Raw genomic sequence first — 10,005 nt, forward strand, 5'->3', positions numbered from 1 at the left:
TCTCAAGCAAGTTGTAGCGCTATCCGGTCTCTAAGTAATGAAGACCTCACCTAACAGTTATTGGCCCCATTCCTTAGTTAAGTCGGACCCACCGTATAACCGCAGAAGCAAAGCCGTCATTGGGTCCCTCACCTAACAGTTATTGGGCCCAACCTCATCTTTACCCCTACAACATCTCATGCCTAATAGAGAGGTCCAGTCCCCCGATGCAACTTGCCCACTGTATCCAGCCGAGACAAATCAACGCCGGAAAGACCTTAGCAGCTCTACTACGGTGGAAGACCGCTAGACTTAATATTTTCGAGGAGATTTAATTTAGGTCTCTTTCATTTAATTATCTACATCTCATGCAAATAATTATCTACCCGCTATGCATAAACATAAACATCCAGGCATAATAACAAAAATTAAACTGGTAATGATCATGGATCCAGGATGGGGTCATAGTACAAGCACATGCACGTCAATTGGTTAGATCGTCTTCAACTCTTGATTCGATCTTGAGTACCCTAGGTCCAATTTCGATCAACTCCTTGATCCATCTTCAATCAACCCTTGATCTCGATCCGCGCAAATCGTGCTTGTAGAGGCATGCACCGATCAACCATTGACATGCAAACACATCACAGATTACATCCCAGATAACTTTAAAAATAAATAAAATTAAAATAATAGTTACAACCCTTTTTCATGAGACACGCAGGTCTCTAATACATCAATATAAGATGCACGCAGGCATCTGAAAAATCTGATTTACATGCATCACATAACATCACAGAACATTGCAGAACATTTCAGCACATGTATAAGGGTACATCCATGATCATCACCATACGCATCTCATGCATTAAATATTATTTACGGATCTGAATATTTAATAGATTATGTCATCTCATGAGTTGCTGATCATGCAAGATATGATTCTAAATACTTGTAATCACATTAACAAAGCAATAGAATTATTAATCTAATCACATAAAAATCAGCATGCAGAAAAATCAGCAAGCTGAAAATTCTGCATGCAGAAAAAATTCAGCAAGCATAATCTTTAAATTTTTAGATCTATTATGCCTTAATCATTTAATCCTAATCTTAATCTACGCAACCATGGCTCTGATACCACTGTTGGAATCCCTCGCACGCCGCAGGTAATTTTAGAAAAATTCTGCGCGCAGCGGAAGACATGCGCGAGATTCCGTTCATCGCATGAACATATTTTAAAACCGTCGTTCGTAGATAGATTAGGATTAAATACTTTTTATATGATTAAGAAGATCAGATCTTCACCTTGTGCGGGTAGATGATCACCGCAATCTGATGATCGTGGTATTTGTTGAAGGTTCGCTTAAAGCCGCACACGCGTCCGGCCTCTACAGGTATCCACACGAGGAGAGGACCGATCAAAGCTCTCGAATCTCCCCGGGGGTGCTAGCTCCCTTGCAGAGATGTCTTTTGATGGTTGAAAACCTCCCTTTGAATCAACTCTTGATTGCCTTGGGGAGGAGGAAGAAGAAGGATGGATCCAAGGAAGAAAAACAAAAGCCTTGCAGCCTTTTCTTTTTCCTTTGTCTTGGAACCAAAAAATGGATGAAGGAAAGGATGCACATCTTCCTATATTTTTCATTGTCTCACGGCTGAAAAACTAGATTGGAGAGGTGCTGTTCATGGCTCTTAAGGAGAGGAGAAATCCCCACGTACTTCCAAGGAGGGGGTCCAAGGGGGGGCCCGCATGCCCTCCTTTTTTTTTGTTGGCGGCTGAAAACCTGAGGAGAAGGGGGCTTCATCACGGCACAAAGGGAGGAGGAAATTAACCTAGTACGGCTGCCCCCTTGCCTTCATTTAATTTGGCATGTGGAGCTCCTAAAAAATAGGAGCTCCAAACCTATCCATAAGGAGAGAGGAGGGGCGTACGCCCCTCCATCTTTTCCTCACGTAAAACCCAAGGAGAGGGGCGTACGCCCCTCCCTCTTATCCTCTCATGCCCCACGCCCAAGCCTCATCTCATGAGGTGCATGGGCTCCACTTTCAGCCTCCTTAATTTTCTCATGTTTATCAATAAGATTAAATCAATTATGACTCTTAGAGTCCTAAATCTAATTAGGACCCAATTGAATCATGACTCAATTGAACTCTTCAATCCTAATCCAATTAGGAATCATCTTAATTTATTAGATCAAAATTAATTAGGACTTTAGGAATCCTAAACTAATTAGGACTCATATAATTTTAGTCCTAATCCAATTAGGACTTTAGAAACCTACTCCAAGTAGGACTCTAATTTAATTTGAAGTCCTAATCTAATTAGGACTCTAGGAGTCCTACTGCAAATAGGACTCTTATTAATTAAGATCAAGCCCAATTAATTAAGTCCAATTGATTTAATTAAATTGCAATCCAATTGTAATTATTCCTTCTTCTACTCACTAACTTTTAGTGAGTTAAAACAATTATCAATCAAATTGATAATTATAAATTATTTGTGATTGCAAATCACAATTCAACCATCAGATCGGTCAATACCTCTAATGTGTGTGACCCCATAGGTTCTATTCTGTCTGGTAGTGAGATATACTGCGATCTCTATCACAATATCATTGAAAACTCCTTTCAATGGGTTGGAACAATTCCAACTCAACTCACCAGGGATCATCAATCATCAAGATAGTCCCTGTGAGTCTCACCATCCACCAGTGACACCTAGCAGCATGTAGTGGCTACCCAGCAGAATGGAATGATGAACCTCTAGGTGCAGTTAGTATATAATACAGTCCTTCTATCGTGGATCCCTACAGGACGGAGGTCATGGATAACTCGTCAAACCCCATCGTCTGTCATATGTCAAAATTTATTCGACTTAAGTTCGAGAATGGAAAACTCCTTTTCCACTGTACATACTACCCCGGCCGAGGATTTACGAACTCAGTCTCATAAATCACATAGGATCTCTCTTAACCTATCAAGATCGATAGATTCCATCTAGATGCACCCCTACTCCTACAATGAACCTACTGCAGCCAATCTGCACCACAAGAACCCAATTGGCTAGGGCTCATGTTTATGTGCTCGTCAAACTACAGCAACCTCACTGTGAATAGCCGAGGCATCGCAGGTCAAAGGACCAGTCATACAACTACAGCATCAAGTAAGTCACTGACGAGTGGATAGACATCCAAGTGACTACTTGCTATGGTCACGCTCAGTACCCTTGTTCTCTTACAAGCACTTGCACAATTGCTCCAGTGTCGCCACACTGTGGACTCAAGACTCGTCCATCAAAGAAAGCGATCTGTGCACTAATCTCAGCGGATCGATCACCGTCCTCGTGATGATCCATCGATCAGGAGCAATTCAGAAATTAATCACCAATGACACATGCCTCAAATTCTTAACTCTTGAGAATATGCGTCATCATCTTATTAATTTCTTGGACGATTCATGGACACATAAGAACATGAATGAAAAGAATGCCCATTCTAATAAATTCATTATTAGGTCAAGTACAAATTTATGTCCCAGAATAAAATAATGCGTCAGCCAAATTGGCTTCTAGGGCATACTTCTAACAGAAAGGACATGTAAAAGTGGTCTTTTCCTGATCTTCAGGATCAATTGCAATTTGGTTGTAACCTGAATAGCCATCTAGGAAGCAATAAAATTTATGACCTGCCAACCTTTCTAAGATTTGATCAATAAAAGGTAGAGGAAAGTGATCCTTCCTTGTGACAGAATTAAGTTTTCTATAGTCAATGCATACACGCCAACTAGTGGGGACCCTAGTTGGAACTAATTCATTGTTGGCATTTTTGACTACAGTAACGCCAGATATTTTCGGGACCACTTGGGTTGGACTTACCCATTTACTATCTGAAATTGGGTAGATCATACCCACATCCAGAAGTTTCAGAACTTCTGCCCTAACCACATCCTTCATGTTTGGGTTTAATCGACATTGAGGTTGACGAGAAGGTTTGGCATCAGCTTCTAGGTAGATTCTATGAGTGCAAATTGAGGGACTAATTCCCTTGATATCAGCAATTGTCCACCCTATTGCTCCCTTATGTTCCTTGAGAATTTCTAACAATTTTAATTCCTGATTTTGTTCGAGTTGGGATGATATGATCACAAGAAAGGTCTCTTCTTGACCAAGGTATGCATACTTCAGCTCAGATGGTAAAGGTTTTAGCTCAAGTTTGGGTGCTTGAACACTAGATGGTAGAGGACTATTGTTGCATGGAGATAATTCTTCAAAATGAGATTTCCACCTATCTGTATTCAACAAAGGAGCTGAATCTAATATAGCACTGATTTCTCTAAAGTTTTGGTTGATATCTGTATTTCCGAAATGAGTTAGGCATATTTCTAAAGGATCAGAAGAAAGAGATGGGACAAGAGCATCTTCTACAATGGAGTCGATCATATTAACTCCATGAATCTCATCATTTTCGTTGTCATTATCGGGTTGTTTGCAAATGTTAAATATATTAAAATCTATAGTCATATTCCCGAATGACATTTTCATTATTCCATTTCGACAGTTAATCAAAGCATTGGAAGTAGCTAGAAATGGGCGGCCTAGAATGACAGGTATTGGAGTGGTACAGTTCATGACAGGCTGGGTATCTAATACTATGAAGTCGACTGAAAAATAGAATTTATCAATTTGGACAAGTACATCCTCGACTACTCCTCTTGGTATCTTTATAGATCGATCGGCAAGTTGCAGAGTAACTTTGGTGGGTTTTAATTCACCAAGTCCTAACTGTTCATAAACTGAATAGGGCAGTAAGTTAACACTTGCACCTAAATCCAGAAGGGCTCGTTGTATCCTGAAGTTTCCTATGATGCAAGATATGGTAGGACAACCAGGATCTTTATATTTTGGTGGGGTGTTGTGTTTGAGAATAGCACTCACCTGTTCAGTTAGAAAAGCTTTCTTTTGTACATAAAGCTTTCGCTTTATGGTACAAAGATCTTTTAAAAATTTGGCATAAGATGGGATCTGCTTAATGGCATCTAATAGAAGAATGTTAATCTTTACTTGTTTAAAGATATCCAAAATTTCTTGATTAGGTACTCCTTTTTTAGCTGCAAGCAAGCGCTGAGGGAATGGAGCAACTATTTTATGATGAGGTATTGGATCATCTTGTTCATTATCATCTTCATCCTTCTTTTCAATAGATTTTTCAGGTTTGTCATCTTTTGTCGGAATTTCTTTGTTAATTATTTTTTCCGCTACGAAGGATTGTGACAGACTTAACTTGCTCAAATTTAGGTTGGGATGAACTTGCTTCATGGACCTCATGTTGACCCTTTGGGTTAGATTGAGGTTGGGCTGGAAATGTCCCTTTTTCCCTAATATTGAGTTGAGCCTCAATTCTACCTACAGAATTTTTAAGTTCTTGGAGTGATTGCATTGTATTCTGATTTATTTGAGTCTGCCCTTGCATGAAGGTTTGCAAAGTATCTTCAAGGGATTTCCTATGTGGTGGCACATAAGGAGTAGGAACAGAATTTCCTTGAGATTCATTGGCAGTGGGTCCATGTCTCCAGCTAAAGTTAGGATGGTTTCGCCAATTAGGATTATATGTTTCTGGAAATGGTCTTTTATAAGTATTGGTGAAATTTGCTTGATCATGCAACACTTCTTGAAAAGCAGGGATTGTAGGACAATTCTTGGTCACATGTGCATTACTCTCGCAAATTCCACATATACTTTCAACAATAGTTTGTGCTTTTCTTATATTGGCTTTGCTTAATTCCATGGCTTCAACCTTCCTAGTCAGATTAGCAATTTTTACATTGACATCATTATCATCTTTAATAAGATATATTCCTCCTTTTGCATTAGGTGCTATTTTAGATTTTTCATTTTTATCTGTTGTATCCCAAGCTTGTGCATTTTCTGCTAAAAGATCAAAATAATCCCAGGCTTCATTTGGTTCCTTACTCATGAATTCACCGTTACACATCATTTCTACAAATTGTCTCATATTGGAGGACAAACCATCATAAAAGAAACTAATGACCCTCCAAATTTCATATCCATGATGTGGGCAAGCAAGCAGAAGGTCCTTAAATCTTTCCCAACATTGAAAAAATGTTTCTCCATCTTTTTGTGCAAAGTTCATGATATTTCTTCTAAGTGTGTTTGTTTTATGTGTTGGGAAGAATTTCTTTAAAAACTCTCTTGTCATTTCTTGCCAGGTAGCTATGGTCCTAGGCCTTAAGGAGTGTAACCATGACTTAGCTTTTTCCTTTAAAGAAAAAGAAAATAACTTAAGCTTAACTACTTCTTCAGTGACATCATTGAAATGAAGTGTTGAACACACTTCATCAAATTCTTTTAGGTGTAAATAGGGACTTTCAGAATCAAGTCCGTGAAACTTTGGGAGTAATTGGATTATTCCTGGTTTCATGTCAAAAGCTCCCGCAGCAGTAGGAATAACCATACAAGATGGGGTACTGGTCCTAGTGGGTTGTAGATAATCACGAAGCGTTCTAATAGGTAAGTCATCTTGAAATTCATTATCTCCCTGATTACTACCATTATCTTCCATTTGATTATTTGAATTTTGAACAATTAAATTTTTATCTCTTAATTCAACTCGAAATAATCTATTCGTTTTATCTCTCTCCCACAACAGCATAAACTAAAATTTATTTATTTATTTATTTATTTATTTATTTTATTTTTTTTGGGTTGGTACAAGTACCACCTAAAGAGATCTAAACAAACACACTAACAAAAATTTAATTAAAATTATGCATTAAAACATCACCCAACAATTTCTAATGTTTTTCTAAAAATTCTAGACAGCTCCTAACTGGTTTGAAGAGGACACCTAAGCCTCCAATCCGGTCTAGTAACCTTAGTCGACCAGGTAAGCTCCCAGGTAAGTGGAGGGGTCATGATGCATGTAGCAAAGGTCTCACTTAAAACCCACTTTCCTCGAACAGAAACTGTCTCCCTTCAATCACTTAAAGGGACAAAGCTTGCCCAGACATCGACCGGGCCACAGAGCAAAATTTGTGCAACTTTCAATGGTCTTCGTCCTATTGAGCTCGAATATCCTTAGGGGCCAACGTCTAGTTGATTTTAATTAGGCTTAGGATATTTATGTACTGGGATGATTTTTGGGCTAAGGACGAGTGATGAAATTCCGACCTTATCTTTTTAATGGGTTCAGCCCTTAGATTATTTTATGCAAATGCTTTATACTATATGCAACAATCAAGAAGATTTTTAACATTTTATGTCATGACATTAAATTGCATTTGAATAGTTGATCAAGCAAACTAGCTATTTTTTTTCTTTTTATTTATTTATTATTTTATTATTTTAATTAATAATTTTTTTTAATAATTTTTTTTAAACAAGAGTAAAATTCTAATGTAGGAAAAATAGGACTAGTATGAACAAAACAGAAAAATTAATTTAAATACTCACGGCCGGAGTTCGTTCACTCCGGGAATCCAAAAATGTGATCTTCATCTTCCTCATTACTGTTCCCGCTTTGTGTCGTCCTTGAATCTAAAAAGATATAAAATTTCAGCTGTGTTAAAAATAAAAAAAAATTGAAGAAACAGAAAGTAAAAATTGAAATTTGCAGCCTTGTTCTCGTTCGCACGTTGCAAATCCCCGGCAACGGCGCCAAAAACTTGCTACGATTTTAATCTTGCTCTTTTAAAAAGGGAAATTAAATGTAGAATACCCCAAGTATAGGGTGTAGCAAAGTAATATTCTCGGTGAGTCCGAGATCGAATCCACAGGAATTTGACAGTGAATAAAAACTAAAGGCTGAATAATATTCGGATTGACAAAAATATAACTAAGGCATCAAGATTCAGCCTAGCATTTCATCATGCTTTTCTTAAAATCACCTATTAATCATAGTAAAATAGATTTAGTTTTATGGGCAGCATTACAGTAATTCAATTTTAAACTACAGGGATTTCTAAGCATCTGTTATATCCGGAGAAATAACAAATCAAAGAAAATATATAAGTTCGAAATAATTTCTATAAATTTACTGCACCATAAATCAAATCAAAAATATTAAAATCCCATTGATGATTAAATGAAATACATGAAGAAAATGCTAGGCATTTCCCTAGCCTTAGCTAGAGAAGATTTAGCTACTCATATGAAATGGAAACATTTTTATAAAAAGGATTAGTAAAGAATAACTTAAAATAAACATAAATTCCTTTTTTTTCTTTGGTTCAGAAAACAGGGTGCTCTGTTTTCTTCTCCCGGCTGCTTTCTCCCTTCCGTGGCCCGACTGGATGAGGAATCGTGGCTTCTCCTTCTTGGCTTCTTCTCCTCTCTCGCCCAGACTTGGATGGATCCGGCCTCCCTCTCATGATTTGCTCCGTCCGGCTGGGAAAATCGGAAGAGGAGATGCAGATGCTTCGGTGGTTCCTTTGGTCTCTTACTCCTCCGTCGCACACTCGCACGGCTGCTTCCTCTTCTTCCCGAATGGGCTCCCCTTCCGTCCTCCACACACGATCCCCTTTTATAGATACTTCACCAGATTGGAGAAGCTGGAACGCTGCTGGGAGCGGATGAGGCGTGGATTTGAATGCTTGGGACTCTTCGGCGTTGGGAGGTTGAACGTTGAAAAAGTTTGAGCTGCAGTCATTGATGTTGGATTTGAATGCAAGACCCTCGGATGAGAATTTGTTTGCTGGGAAGGGAATTTGAAGATGAAACGATCGGATGTTGAATGTGGCTTGGAATTGAAGAGCCGGTTTGCATGTGCTGGGAGGTCCACTGTTGGTTGGGAAGCTGAGATTGAAGCGTTGCTATTCGTTGGAAGCCACAGACAATGGGATGAAGGAAACGTGGATGACCGTTGGGAAGAAACAGGGGAGACGCTTGGAGATGATGATCGTTGGGAAGCTCCTCACGGCCGCTGGCTCGAACGGATGGAATGTGGCAATGGTTTGGAAGCTGAGAAGAAGATGACTGCTGGGTTTGTTCCAAAACAGAGGAGATGGAATGTTGCCACGTACGGTTGGAAGACTTTGACGTTAGGAAGTTGCTGGGAAATGGATACTTGGTTTGAGAAGCAACTGAATTGCTTTGGGCCTCTCGAGACGGCTCGGGGACACTTGAAGATGTTGGGAAATCACTTGCTTCAGCCCGTTGACGTGGATACATGGGAATTTTAGGTTAGGAACTGTTGAGTCGCCTCATCACAGACACTGGAGAATTTGTTGAGCTCGGGCTGGCAGGCATTGGGTTGAAACCCAGCGTTATTGAATCTCTTGAATTACTTGCACTCAGACAAAAATAAAACATTAATTAATTAATTTTATTAATAAAGATTGGCTATAATACTAATTAAGATAATATGAAAATTTTACTTTTGTACTCTCATCAAAGATCCAACACCTCAATGGTGGACATGTTTTAAAAGTCAATGGCCAAAGGTTAAAACCTTATATGGACTGTGTTGCCGACGGGCAATTGATCGAATCCCTTAATTTGACGAATCCTGTTTATCAAAATAATTAAGGATGCTCTGTGTGTGACTGAAGACAATAAACATAGCGCTTGTTGGGAGGCAACCCAATTCTCTTAGATTTCTTTAACATTGAGGATAATGTTAGGTTTAGGTTTGGGGTTATTTTTAAGTATTTTTAATCATTTTTGTTTTGTTTGCATTTCTTGCATTCGTTTCACAATATCAGGTTTATCAAAAAAAAATCTTTTAAAAAAAATGTGTTCATTTTCATTTTTATAAGTTAAAAAAAAGGGGTTTTAAAATCTAATTTCTATACATTAATGCGAGAATGATAAACACTACAAGGTATATAAAATCTAAAAAGTCCAATGACTAGTCGGAAGTAATACAAATTTAAGTTCTTTTTATTAAGTCTCTCTTAGGAAGTTATAAGCTAATTAATACTTTGGAATTTCACTACACACTGGCCGATCCTTCTAAGGTCTAGGCTCGACATTATGTTGATAGTATAGTAGCATCCTTGGACCCTGATGAA

The 10,005-nt window shown here is 38.4% G+C and overlaps 1 non-coding gene across 1 annotated transcript; it reads left to right on the plus strand.

Annotated features, from left to right (window-relative positions):
• Window positions 1-6,039: 6,039 nt before the first annotated feature.
• LOC120108566 lies at window positions 6,040-6,146 on the plus strand. Its single transcript, XR_005509871.1, has one exon. It is a non-coding gene; the product is annotated as a small nucleolar RNA R71 (small nucleolar RNA).
• The last annotated feature ends 3,859 nt before the right edge of the window (window positions 6,147-10,005 follow it).

This window comes from Phoenix dactylifera, unplaced genomic scaffold, assembly GCF_009389715.1.
Source record: "Phoenix dactylifera cultivar Barhee BC4 unplaced genomic scaffold, palm_55x_up_171113_PBpolish2nd_filt_p 001397F, whole genome shotgun sequence".
NCBI lineage: Eukaryota > Viridiplantae > Streptophyta > Magnoliopsida > Arecales > Arecaceae > Phoenix > Phoenix dactylifera.